The sequence below is a fragment of the Corvus kubaryi genome, unplaced genomic scaffold, assembly GCF_017639235.1.
Source record: "Corvus kubaryi isolate FWS band 111438036 unplaced genomic scaffold, C.kubaryi_AGA036_p1.0 split1-131, whole genome shotgun sequence".
In the NCBI taxonomy this organism is placed as follows: Eukaryota; Metazoa; Chordata; class Aves; order Passeriformes; family Corvidae; genus Corvus; species Corvus kubaryi.
In genome coordinates, this window is record NW_024582073.1 from 20726098 (window position 1) to 20740595 (window position 14498).

Consider the following 14498-nt stretch of genomic DNA (forward strand, 5'->3'; position numbering starts at 1 on the left):
TTTAATCTCGTCTAATGCACCCTTTCCTCCTTCTAAGGATTTTCAGAGCACCTGAATGACCAGATTCTCTTCACTGGATATGACAGGTTCTGTAGCAGATACTTCTTTGACCTGTACTTCTTTTAGCCCTTTCATTCTGAGGTCCACAGCTGCCTCTGGCTGCTTGCTTGGTGTAACTGCAGCTCCCCAGGTTATGTATGCAAAAATGCTTCCCAGATTATACATACCTGCCATGTATATGCCATATTCTGGCCTATGCTATATATATACTGTATATGCTCCTTCTCCATTTCTTTTTATCAGGTGATAACAATTGAATTGAGACCATATTTTCTTCTGCTTCAGACCCATCTTCAAGTGAAGATGTCAAAACCCCCCAGGTCTCTGCAGCTACAGCAATAAAAATACTAAATAAAAATGCTAAATACACAGTAAGGTTAATAACAAGCACTTCCTATCATAGTATTGTATTCATGATTTTATGCAGAGGAAGTCTTTTGTACTCATGACATGATAAAAAGTTATTATTGATAGATGAAACATCTGCTTTAAAAAAGCTACAAAATATTCCACTACTAACAAACTTCTGCCTGAGATATATTTTTCTCCTCATAATCTTAGACCTGTATGTACAACATGTAAGGAGTTTTGAGAATAATAAATGAAAGTTGCTGTAGAAATAATACAAGAGTGGTTAAGAATGACTTTTAAATGGTTCAGTGAAGTAGATACTGGAAAAGCAATCTAAATTCTATCAGACAAGGTAATGGAGGGTAAAGAAGCTGGCAAGCAGAGTGACTGGAAAACTAAATGATAATATAAGCCTAAAGCATAGAAGAGCTTTGAAAATCTCTATGCAAATGGGCCAGGAGACCAAGGTATACAAGAAGGACTGTAGCTTGAAAGGAGTAAAAGGAATATCTGGTTGAAAAAGGGGTAGAGGAAAAGTTGAGCCAAAGGTATTGCTGAGTACTTTTGCTCTTTTGGGGGATAAATTCCCATTTGTGGTGTTCTGGTTTAAAATAAGGCCTATGCACATGTAAAATGTAGCTGGTAATGGCCATCTGGTGAACCTCTTGGCTCCAAACCAGGGTCAGCTGTACCTCAGCCATTCTCCAGAAAGCGTTGTTCTACTGGTGCTTAAAAAAGTGCAGAGGGATCTGCAGTCACCAGAGGCATTCTCTTCCAAGTGTTGTCAATTCACCTCATGGAACTTCTCCTGATACCTCACCTTAATATTTCTTTCTGCATTTCAGACCCTTTGCTTCCAACCACTTCCTCAGTGGATGAGAATGAGATCCCACTGATGTATTAGCTTGAAGCTCAAGCTTCAGTTCTCTGCTTCCCAAATCATCCCTAATGTCTGTATGATATCCTGGGGCTCTAGTCTGGAGTGATCTGATCACCTCTGGAGACTGGGAACATGTGTCATCAACAAAATAGAAGAGATGCTGTATTTCTGTCTAGTGTATTTTACACAGAAATATTTGCATATTGGTCCGACAGCTATTTGTAGCTACTTTTTTGGCTAGATATCTATCAGCCAATCGCAAATGTATGAATGCACCATATTGAGCCTGGAAGAAATGCCTGGCTTTGAAAGGAGAATGCTTCTTAGAGAAATCCATGGGCATACAACCTGGGGGGGAAACATTCATAGCTGGTGAATTCTAATTTGAATATGTTTCATCAAAAGTGTTGTGACAATAGAGTGATTACTGATATTATTTGAGAAATACATAATAAAAGTAGCAGAGAGGCAAATTCAGTTCTCATATGAAACAATTGCTGAGAAAGGTGTTCCTGGTGCTTTTCTAGAACTAGACAAGTATTCACAGGTTTCTTTAGCAATGAAAAGTGCTCTGAAAAGAAAGCTCAGCACCACAGTCCAGCCACATGACAAAGTATTCTGAGTGAGTGAATCAGCATATCACAGGAGGATCCTGTGGGAGTTGCATAGATTTAGTGTCTATTGATGGCCTTGCTGCTGTTGAATATGGTAAAACAACAGATGCTATGTTGAAATTTTGTGTGAGGAGAGGACTGTTTTCAAGTATCTTATCCAATGTGGTTCCTTGAGGATTTGGAAAAAAGCATGTTCAGACAACATGCCAGATGAATGCCCTTTCTGTATTGGTCAGTGCTACAGCTGCACTCGGTCTATAACCAAGGCTAAACTCAACACATAAGGTGTTTGGAACAATTAACTCTGTTGACTTCAAAATGGGTAAGAATTTGTGTGATTTGCTCTATTTTTAGGCAGTTGGATAGTGCCATGTATTATTTAGTTTTGATTAGCTTAGTCAAAGCACAGAGCTAGTACATGTTAAACACTAAAATTAATCATACAGCAGTGCTAGTTATCAGCTCTCAGCAATCTGATGAGAAGTGCAGCCAGAAGTGCAGGTGTGTAGATGAGGAATGTTGTGGCATTAAGAGCCAAACCTTTCTGCCTCTTACACCTGCACGTTTGGAAAAAAAAATAGAGCCAATGAAAGTTCTTCTAAAATATTATTGTTCAAGGATTTTCTACCCAAACCCTTGTGACACACATATATCAAAAAAGCAGATGCTATTCTGAGAAGTGTAAAACATGATATGGCACAGAAGGTGAGTGATCTAGTCATTCTTGTGAGAACAGCAGCTTCTAGGAGGTATTTGATTACCTGCAGAGTCTGGCCCTGACTGAGTAGACTGGTGTATGATTATCTAAAAAGCCTCATCTTGCTCCCTATTAAACCAATGACAATTTTCTCATCTTCTTGTCATTAGTGGGTCAACTCTTGGCAATATTTAATGAGATTGAGTTTGCATTTATGAGCTTCAAATCTTTGTAAATACCTTCTTTCTTGTTTATTTGTTTTAAGGAAGACACTTAATGTTTCCACCTGTCTTCTTTTTTTTTTTGTTATCTTATTGTAGGTTCATTTATTTTAACACTCAAAATTGCAGGGTCAAACTAACTACAGAAGTAAGTGATACGTTTATTGATTCAGTGATAAATGCCTCATTCACAATCTGCATGGCAAAATCTGGTTTTTGTAAGAAAACCTACTCTGGACACCGTTGCTCTATATTTTTGAAGATGTTCATTCAGAATGTTTTAGGAATTTGGTCAAGTGTATTTGTGGAAACAATCAATCCCATGGGATAATATTCTCTGACAGTTGAGCAGACCCTCATGAAAGTTCTGCTGCTGAAATGCAAGGTCCTCTTGTAATACAGGATGCACAGATTCCTAATATGTATGTTCTGGAGGTCTGGAGGAGATAAGAAGGTAAAGAATGGTACAGAACATTCATAATCAGCAAACCTTTTATGAAGAGAAGTCAGATCCTGATTTGCCACTCCAGGGAGCTCCCTAAGGAAAAAGCAAACATGGGTGTGAATCTCTTCCTGGTGTCCAGCAAGACACGTTTCTCAGGGAGGAGTCAGTGCAGTCTCTGTTGGAGTTCCAGCTGGGTAAGTCAGCATAAGCCCAGCAGCCTCAGTAACATAGCTGGGGATGGCACAACTGAGCTTAAGCAGAGCTGGTTGGGTTGTCTCTTTCAACCCTACACGTGAATCTAGTTTAATGTGTAAAACTCGGGGAAACCACAGTTACAAGATGATGATGATGGGGAACACTGGCAGAACTCTTTAAAGTTAACAGACACCATGAAGAGGTTAAGGGTTAAACTTTTTGGAGAGATTGAAAGGATATCTAACTAACTGGAAATAATGGAATCTAGTGAAAAAAATTGTTAGGAAACAATCTTATTTGCATTGCAGCTGTAATGGTTTTGGAGATGGATGGATACTCAGGCAACAAAAAAAAGAAAGATCAAATATGCACCTGATTCACAGTAATACTCATATCCCTAGGAATAACTACTAATATAGCTGAGGTGGAAAACCTGGAAAATTAAGGTGCTTTGAAAATAAAGTGGTAGAAATAAACTAAGGATGAGAAAAATTCTGTATCAAGCTATCTGCAACTGAATCTTTTTACTAATATTTTCTGCTGACAAGAGAGACCCCATGAGAAATTTTTTTTTTTAATTATTTTTTCTTCCCAAACCAGAAGATTTGTATCCTTTGATGCAGTTCTATGCAGGCTGAAACTACAAGAGCTGGAACTGTTGCTGGAAAATTGCAGGAACAATGATTTATTCCTCTATCGAAAAATGAACAAGGGAAAATATATAAACACTGCGCTATAGGCACAAAGAGTGATTATTTTTGCCACATAAAACAGTTTTAAAATTCATGGGGAAAAGTAATTTTTGACAGTATGGTGTAGGTGGTTTCAGTCTTATAAAAATAGCTATGGATGGTTTATTTGCTTTTCAGACTGCTATTTTTGCTCTTCCAGTCAGGTATTTTTAATGGTTTTTCTTGAATAAGACTTACAGTAGTTATGTTTATTGATGAATGAATTTATATGATTACAGTAGACTAAAAATGCAGAATCTTAACAATAGCAGAAACAAATTTGTAGGCTTACTGTATTTTTCTTGAGCAAGTTGTCTTGGAAGAAAAGATGTGATCATTCTGTTTGATTGCGGTTTTTTAACTGTTGCATTTATTTTAAGTATTTTGGTGGATAAATGTACTACTTCTCTGGCTACACTCTGAATCATATATGAAATTAAAGCGAGGCAGGGGAATTTAGCAGTAGTGTTGTCACTAAAATGTGTATAAAAGTCATTCTCTGTTTCTTTGTCAATTTTTACAGTTTAGGTGATGCAAATTCAGATTTCAAACACTCTTTCATGAGCCCTAGGCAGATTTGTTTTGTTAGGTGTTTCAAATGTCATTTTCCCCAGATTTCTAGTTCTGTCTTCTGTAGTTCAGGGATACAGAATTATCAACCAAAGATGGAAAAAAAAAGAATTCTAGTTAAGGTTGCTTTTTCATAAAAATTACTTCCCAAGGCCAGGCTGGATGGTGCTTTGAGCAATCTGATCTAGTGGAAGGTTCCCTGCATATGACGTCTAGTTGGAACTAGACGATCTTTAAGATTCCTTCCAACCTAAACCATTCTATGACTCTGTGATTCTAAATATTGTTTCAAAAGTAGAAGCAATCATCTCAAGTCCAATAACGTAATAACCACCAAATGCTTTTGCAAGTTTAGTCAGGCAGATGAAGATGGTGAGAAAATCAAGCTAGACCCTTCTGTCACAGCACTGTGAAAGAAAAACTAAAATGTTGAAAAATCATGAGAATGTCTTAAATAATGTGGCATTAAAATAAAATTCTTGACCCCTCTTTCTTTGGCTTCCAATATCCTGAGTCTAGAGGATTAATTTATTCTGCTTTCAGTCTTTCTTTGAAGACATGAGGGCTATTACACTTTCTAAAGCCAGCACTAAGACTTTACATGTAGTCTCTTGATCTTATAGCTGGAGCTCTAAGAAAATTATTGTGACTCTATAAGCTGCTGTATAAGCTTTATGTATTAGAATCACAGAATGGTTTGGGTTGGAAGGGACCTTAAAGATCATTCAGTTCCACCCCCTGTCATGGGCAGGGAGCCTTCCACAAGGTTACTCAGCCCCATTTAGCCTGGTCTTGAACACCTCCAGAGATGGAGAGTCCACAACCTCTCTGGGCAAGTGAATTGTTTCCTATGGATACACATTTGCTCTTACTTACCTCTCACACGGTACATATTGCCAGCTTCAAAGTGAACAATGTACCAGGCATATGGAAAAAACATAGATGTCTCCCAGACTTCCCTGTTTTTGATAATTCCAAAGAAAAGTGAAATAGCCACTAATGCCAAATTTCTAAATGCAAATTCATTTTGTAATGCATATGGGCTCTTAGCTCCCATTGATCTTTCTAAAAATAAGGAACCAAGAGCACCAAAAATGTCTACCTTCATTTTTAGACATTTAGACTCTTTCAGGATTTTGGCTGAAAGGGAACTTCACAGTAGGCCACAAATGTTTGAGACTGGAGAGAAAATATCACATAGAAAACAAAAAAAGATAGAGAAATACTTTACCTTTTCATCCTATGTGTTTATATGAGGCAACAATGATGGGATTTATAGAGGGCTGTTCAAAACAGTATGATATTTATGCTCCAGTTTGGTTTTCCTCCAGATATTTAGGTCATCCTATGTTCATAGGGCAATAATAAAAGGTACCTTTTCTTTGGGAAAAGTAGTATAGTATCTTGATATAAGTAACCTGGTTTGGTGCATAAAACAGGATTTTTAAGATGTTAAAAATATGGCAGGTTTTTTTATTGTTTTACTGGCTCAAATGCAGAGCATGGAAGGAAATGAATGCTGAAATGGAGAAATGGAATTGATAAGGGGAGCCTTGGAAAGTGTGAAGTGCTTTGTATTTCTCCAGCTCGTGATTCCAAAGCCCTCCAGCCTTTTACTTACATAAAACATCTGCCTCCAGCTGTTTTGCTTTTCAGAAACAATAGTTTTTAGGAGAGAAATTGGCACCAGTTGTCTATTATGTTTCTATTACTTTAATTTTCACTATTTCTCATACAGCTTTTTTTTTTTTTTTTGAAAATTATCTCCAAAATGTGTGGCAGTCAGGTTCCCTGGCATCTGATAGTACACATTTTTCACAGTGATACGCTATTTCAGTAACTTCCTTTTTTGGGTAAAGACTTATCTATTCACTGAGACCACGCAAATCTTTATAGCAAGCAAGCAAGAAAAAAAAATGGACATGAAAAAGAATAAGCCAGCTCAGAAAAAAAAGGTACTACCTAAACAAAATTCATGTACAATTCTGTTAATTATTTAAAGAAGACACTCCTGAGGGTTGTTACTTTAAGTAAATCTATTTCACAGCTTAAAAATAATGTGGTCTTCTATGATATTTTAGCTGAATATGTCTTCTGCAGAAAACCCTCTCATTTTTCTTGGTTTGGCTTTGAACCAGCCAGTGCTGTATCTGCAGACCTCAGCCATTAAACAAAATTTAGCACACTCCCTGGAAAACTCAGAGCAAAACTCTTCCCCATCCCTTGAAACAGGCATGCAAGACCACACAGTTAGGTCCCAGTCCCACACCCACTTAAGCCTGCATGCTTGCAATAGAAAGGATTTGCTCCATGGTCAAAACCTATTAACCATAAATTGGAGTCTACTTACATCTGCATTCCTTGCTAAGCTCTCTCCATGAAGAGTTCAAGGGGATTGAGGTAGCTGTAAACATGTCATACTGACTTCCCACTAAACATCTACCAGGCGGGTGCATCTCCTACTAGAAAAATGGTGCCTTCAGGGATAATTTGCAAAAGACTAAGACTAATTTAGAATGGTTTGGTTTTAGGTGAGCTTAATATTTATTTTTCTCACACCATTTCATCAGAAATGCAACTGTATTAGCAAATTGTTTAATAAAATGTCACTGATAAAAGTACTGTTAAGATTAGATCAGAATTTAAGTGGTTGGTAGGACATTAACATTATATTTGAAATAAAATGAAGTTAATAGACAAATATGAAGCTGAATTTAAACCTGAGGATTATGTCCTCCACACCACATTTGATTATCTAAATACCCAAATATTTCTCAACTTTCCATATTTTGCCAAATAAGCTTCATAGAAATTTTAGGGCAGAAAACATGAATGCAAAGCTATTCTGGGAAAACAAGTTCCCACAGTCTAGCTGACCACATAAAAGAAAAACATGTTGTTCTCTGTGAGCTCTTAAGGTGTAGACAATGAGTCCATTCTCATGTTTTCAGAGCTCTGCTCATTAATTGTTGATGAGAAATTATGAAGGTTGAAGACAGATAATTTTACAATAGCCACCACAACATTACGCTTCACCTTTTATTTTCTGTTTCAGACTAAGCCACTGTTTCAGGCTTTGTGGCATAATAAATATGTACAGGCTACATTTTTTTTTTTCTTTTGATTGATGGAAGATAAAACCTAAGGAGATCAAGACAGCTTGTATTAATTGTTAGCCTGTTTTTTCAGTGACAGTGATTTCACAACTTTTTTTTTCTCTTTTATGAGCTAGAGCTAAACAAAATTATAGTGTATATTTACCTACTCAGTAGCAGAAGTCCTGCAAGGTGCTGAGCTGCTCAGTTACTTTCATTGAATTAGAGGAGAGCTGATGTGCTCAAAGGATGATGTTTCTAGCCAACCTCAGTGACTGCCTGTTTATGGGCTACTGGCCAAGGGGGTGGTTGTGTTTTTTCTGTGTACATGCTATTTGCTATCTTGATACTGCTAGAATTGGAAGCTACTTAGCTTTTCCTTAAATCATTGTACTAGTTTGAAAACAAACCAGTGGGAGGCACCAAGTCAGAATAACAATTTAATGGAAATTAAAGAAAAGGGAAAAAAAGTAAAAGAAAACACTGGTTCAAACTGACAGAGTCAAGGTACAACCTGACACCCTGTTAGGCAGGGTGGTGGTAGCAGTCTGGTAGAATGGTGGCTGCAGTCCTCTGAAGCAGTGATCCTGTAGTAAGAGTCTGCTCTTCCTCAGAAAGTCCAATGATAGCTGTGTAGCTCCTGTCCTCTGGAAATCCAGTGGGAAGAGTCCCAGCTTATATCCACGTTTAGAGTCCCAGCTTATATCCACGATGGGATGCTTGGTTCCTCCCTCTGGGTGGAGCATCTCACAATGGGGTAACGAGTCATGAGGCCAAGTGTTGATTAGGCTCATTAACAGAAGATAGTCCGGAGGGAGTTATCTCTGAGTCATGCGGCAGGACAATGGTGGGCAATTAACAGCAAGATAGTCTGGGGGGAGGAGGCAAGGAAACACTGCCCCATCTGATTTCAACAGCTGATGGGGATGGTGATAGAATACACTGCAACCCAGGACAATCATTTACAGCTCTTCCAAATTTATTCACATAACTGCATGCCAGCTAGTATACCCATACCTGCAGAGAGCACTCTGTAATAATCAGAGATAATACACTATACTGAAATCTACTCTTTTATATTGTTCAAATTTGAGCAGAATAATTGAACATGTACTTTGTAGCTTAGTCAGTTCTTCATAGAACAAAGGCAGTTACTCACTTTTTTTGACTTCAGAACTTCCCACAGAAGTAGTTTTTTTTCTTTGTGACAAGGAATGCTACCTATTAATTAGGCTTTCTTCTGTGGACATCTGGGCTGGGTGCTGAAAGCAATGTATCAATGAATTAATGCTAATAAAACAACCTGACACCTGCTTTGGTTTTTATTCTGTCAGATGGAGCAACTACTGAGAAAAGTGTTCAGACATCTAGATTTGTTGACTATAGAAAGATTTTTTTTTTTTTTGGTAGTGCAGTACACAAACAGAAATTATTTTGGACCCTGAGAGGCCTAGCTAAATAAAAGCTCTGCTGTTTGGCATAAGGGTATGGCATTATGTATAATAATTTGCATTTAACACAGAAGAAAGCATTTGGGTTATGTTAATTGAGTAACAAGGCAATAAAGCTTTGCTGTTTATTAATTTGTTGTCTAATGATATGGTCAGAGTGAATCATAAGGTGTTTTGGGGTTGGGCATCTTGAAAAACATATGAGATTAAGTTGCTTTCATGCATGAGCATTTTGTCAAAAAACCTGCAGGTCACTGTGTAATGATGCGGTTAACATAAACACAATGTAACTGGAAATTGTTTTGTATCTAATGAATAGAATAACGTATCCTAAATGCATCTTGATGCATTAATTTAAATCAACCTTTAAGAGGTGAACAATGTACTAGGAGCATGCTTAAATGGGTAATTCTCCCATGATTTTCTACTATATTGTGCCTCTGCAGACATCTTGATTTATCAACCTAAGACAGCTATGAGGGTGAAACATGTAACAAATTGTTATCAATATTTTTATTTGCAAGCAAAAGGAATAAAGCATTGCATCTTGGTTTCTGCCTGAGCAGAATTTGAAGGTTTCTGTAATATTTCCAGTATTTGATCAGAAATTAATCTGATAAAAATAAAGTGAGTTAATTGAAGCCTTTTAATCTAATCTGACAGTCAGTAAAAATGTGAGTAAACGTTATTAGTATAGCACTAATAATTCTGCCATTGACAGGAAGAAACTTGCCTTGGATTTACAACACACTAATTTTTTTTTTTTTTTTGAGCCTTTTCTATTTCTATTCTGGGACTGGAGGAGCTTAGAGGTGTTACTGATAACTGATAGTCAGTTATTTGTCTTCTTGTCTGCCCCTGTATATTTGCTGAACCAGAATTTATAAGAGACATAAAAGGTTACAGACATTAAGGGAAGCCTCTTTGTTTTAGGAATCCTTAAACTAAATCTAAACCATCCTTCTGGCAACCCTTAAAAAGTTCCAGTTAAACAAAATTTGAAACTGGGAGAGCTCCTCACTTATCAGAGTTGGTGTCTTACACTGCTGAGCTTGCTTGGGCTTCCTAGACAAAATCATATTTTCTAGTCTGTAAATTAGCTTCCTTCTTTTATTAGCAACCTTGATGCTAACAAACCTATAAAAATCAGAAGCACTTCTGTTCTCTTGTGTTTGCATTTCACCTAGAATAGTGACAAGAGAATAAGAAGTAATTAAATATTCTGGTCATGCTTTGGACTAGAAGTATGTTGTTTTGATTGTCCTTTGCATAACCAAACATGGATGGAATGGAAGCTGGATCAACCCTTTGTTTTCTCTTTTTGTGCAGTACCTACCTAAGACAGTTGGGTTCTGACCTGTGATGATGTCCCCTGACTTTGGACAATACAAAGCCATCGTTTTATCTCTTAGGTGACTTAGCTACAGGAGTTTGAATGCATTAATGGGAGTTATATAATGAAGCTTCCTTTCCAGTTTTGCGAACCTTAGCATTCTCATCCGATCTGCTCAATACTCATATTTTGAAACTCTACTGTCATTAAGTGTGCACCACAGTGAAATAATGCCATATGGGTATTGTTTCTACAGCATCCCTAGTCTAGAGACACATTTTATTACTGTGAATTACTGATATATTAAATATGCATTATTTATTAGATTGTAATATTCAGTAAGTGAGTATTAATGTGGTTGATGTAAAACCAGCTTCAACAGCCATTGAAGAAATGTCCAAGCAAAAGCCTTTCACTAAGTGGGAGAGACAAGAGATGGTGCAAAGATTTTTATAGTGTTGTCCACACATCTGTCTTGGTTATGATAATATCTAAAGAAGGGAAAATGGAGAAGTTGCTTTGGGTTCCATTATATCCTTGACCTCTTAAAAGCCTGATACTAAGGGATTCAATTAGTGACAAGTACAGTTGTAGGTTGAGTGATTCATCCCCATGTACTCAAGTCTCACAATTCATACATAAGAATTACATCAATTTCTGTCAGCTTTAGCATTCTTTAGGTGAAATGTTTCATTAACTTACCTAAGAATAAAAGGCCTGATTAGTCCTTGTCAGTGAGTGATTCATTGGGCTGTGTATCTGTCCATCCACCTTGGTCAGAGTCTTCTGTACAGAAATTGTCTGTAAGACAGTTTCAACTGAATTGTCAAACTGGGGGTGATCACAAAAATAAATGGCAAGTTTTGTGATTGGACAGACAAGGAGAACTTTATTAGTGGGTTTGCTAGGTTCCTGTGAAAATAATGGAAAAGATATTCTGACAATGGGGGAAAGACTAGAGCAGACCTTGCAGTTGACCATAGGGTGCAAAGCTGGAGGAAACCAGGCTTCATTACTTCTGCAGCAAATGCTTGGTTTTCTTTTCCTATTTAAGTCACGTTATGGGAAATGTCAGTAACTGACAGATATAGAGAGCTTGACTCTTAGGAATGTGGATGTTACCATCTCTTTGCTGCTGCTTATGGGAGCCCAACCTGTCAAACACAGTGGTGAATGCAAAATGGATGAGCATGACAAAGTCCAGCCGTATTTATACAGATGAAGTATTAGGTTTTGCATGCCAGTTTTAACATGTAGGGACTTGGGCCCTTCCATCTCTTCTGAATACTTTTAGGTTATTCTACAAACTGTGGGTAATGATTACAATTACACAGGAGATAGGCTGTGATGTAAGAATCAAAATTATTGTATTCCTAATAATGGGCAAATGACCCCTTCATGCCGGTTGATACAATTGTGGCTGGTCAGTGTTTTCTTAACAATTTGGCATTGTGCTTTCCTCTTGTTCCTCTTTGTGCAGAGGTGCAAAAGATGGAAGGTGACTCGCTTAGTATGAAACTGTTATTCTGACAGGAATGACTTTCTGCTTGTGTGTCTTCTGTGAACTGTTGAATCACTGCCCAAACAGCAGTGATTCAAACAAGTGTTTGACCCCAGCTGTCGTTGAGACCAGTTTACTAGAGTCAAGAGGGTTTTGTCTGGAAAATTAACTTTCTGCTCACTTAAACCCAGGTCTTTTTTGCCTTACAAGGGTAATGTTTCAGAGGGATAAGACGCCGTGAGAAAACTAAATGGATGCAAAGTCAGTCTCGTCTCACGCTCCTGTTTCATCTCCCTTAGACAATTCCCTATAGCTACTCCTAGGCTTTCTGAGCTTTTGGTACTGTCTCCAGAAATCAAGGTCTGAGACGAAAAATTAACTTGCTCTTTACACAAGATGTACTTCAGGAATGAATTTAATACATGGCCCCTTCAAGAGTCCCAGAGGCAACTACTGGTGACCTGGGTCATGCAGTGCTGCCTGCCTGAGTTTCTATCGCTGCCTGGGCTCCTGTTTGGCAGGGTGTTTGGGACAGAATCTCCATAACTGGCATCTGGAGACTCCTAGATAAGGGACAGTATCTTCTTTTAGTTCAGATGCTGTGCCGAAGGAACAAGGGGGAAGGCTGCACAGAGGTTGTTTTGAGATTGTGGGGCTATGCTTGGAACTCTGAAAGAGGACTTTATTGGGAGCTGCAGAAAAAGTACATGTGATTTTTTAAAAGTAATATTTTAATTTTTATTCTGTATTTCTTTTGAAATGGAAAGTCATCCTGAATTTGAAACTGCCTTCTAGTTTGAGCTATTACAGTAATGACAGGGCAGGTTACCATAGGTCTCCTAGCACTGAAGGTGTACAGCTAATATGTAATCATATAACTTGCTGAAAGTAATTTTTACATGAACTTGGTATAACCAGGTCACTTTAGGTCACTGTGGTAGTCATCACAGGCCTGTAAATGGTACAGTAAAACCAGTGGATACTATTTTTTTCTATTAATCTTCCTAGAAAAGCCTTCGTAATCCTAATTTTCTAGGCCATTAGGGTAAAGGCAGATTACAACTAAAGCTGGTTTATTAACTTTACTCACCTTGTGTTTACCCAGCCCAGATCTCTTCTGTTAGGTGCCTATACTTGGAGTCATTACTTTCCCCAATGGTCTTTCAAACTTGTTTTCTTACATTTAGGCCTGAGTATCCTTATCTTACTGTGAAGTTAGATTCAGCTTCAGAGTTGGCCCTGGGCTGAGCAGCAGGTTGAACCAGGAGTTCTCCAGAGGTCCCTGCCAACCTTAGTTATTCTGGGTTTCTAACTTGTGCCCTTTTCACAGCATTTGAGGCAAATTGCTTCCCAAGCTCCAATTTATTCACAGTTACATAGCACACTGCAGTGAAGCAGGAAGAGCACCCAGTCTGTGGTGGCTGAATCTTCTTCCACCGCTTCACCTGTCAGTTGAGTGATGCCACCTTGCACAGCCCCAGTCATCGCCCCTGCTGGCTGTGATCACGCCAGTAGAGCATTTCTTGGGGCTGCCATGGATCAATCCCAAATTACAAGCCACCCTTCCCCACAGTGGGCAACAATGGATTAGCAATTGGATCTCGACAATGCAGGTGACGAGCCTGGTGCCTCCTAGGAGCTGGGGAGCAGAAGAACGGACAGGGTCCCTTTCCCCACGGAAACACTTGTCTTAATGACAGATATCGTATTTTTGCACCTGCTTCATTTGTTCTTTGGCTCTCAGCTGCTGACCACAGACCTCTTCTGACCGTTTCACTGCAGCCTCCTGGGACGGACGGCCAACCAAGGCCATCCCTCGTGTCCAAAGAGGCAGCGGTGGGTGCTCGCCCCCAGCGCCCCTCGGGCTGCAGCGCACACACCCCGAGAGGCTGCATGAATCTTGCTCGGCCGCTCTCGGAAAGCCTCTCCCTGGAGCTCTGCGTGAAAGTTCACAAGCGGCGGGCTCTGCTGCCACCGAGAGACCCGTCCCCGCCGCGGCTCCCGCGGGGCGCGATGCCCGTGTCCGCGAGTGCCGGAGCCCGCCCGGCGTTTCGGCGCGGACCAGCAGATGGCGGCGCCGCCCCGGCTGGGCGCGCAGCCCCGCGCACGGCGCTGCCGCTGAGCCCCGCTCCGGTTACAGCCCTCCCCCGCCCCCGCCCTCCGCCGCGGTGTCTCCCTCCCTCCCCGCCACCTCCCCGCCTGTCACTACCACGCCGGAGAGCCACCATGGCGCACGGCGGGCCACGCGTGTCCGCCGCTGCCGCTCCGCGCGGGGCTGCCCGGCTGCCGCCGCCGCCGCCGCTGCTGCTGCTGCTGCTGCTGCTTCTGCTGCCGCCGCTGCTGGGCGCCGCCGC

General features: G+C 39.7%; 1 long non-coding RNA gene across 1 annotated transcript; it reads right to left on the minus strand.

Moving 5' to 3' along the window:
- Positions 1-8753: 8753 nt before the first annotated feature.
- On the minus strand, positions 8754-14196 carry LOC121676810. Its single transcript, XR_006020616.1, has 3 exons — positions 13235-14196; positions 11346-11444; positions 8754-9121 (listed from the first exon to the last, which is right to left on the minus strand). It is a non-coding gene; the product is annotated as an uncharacterized LOC121676810 (long non-coding RNA).
- Between the last annotated feature and the right edge of the window lie 302 nt (positions 14197-14498).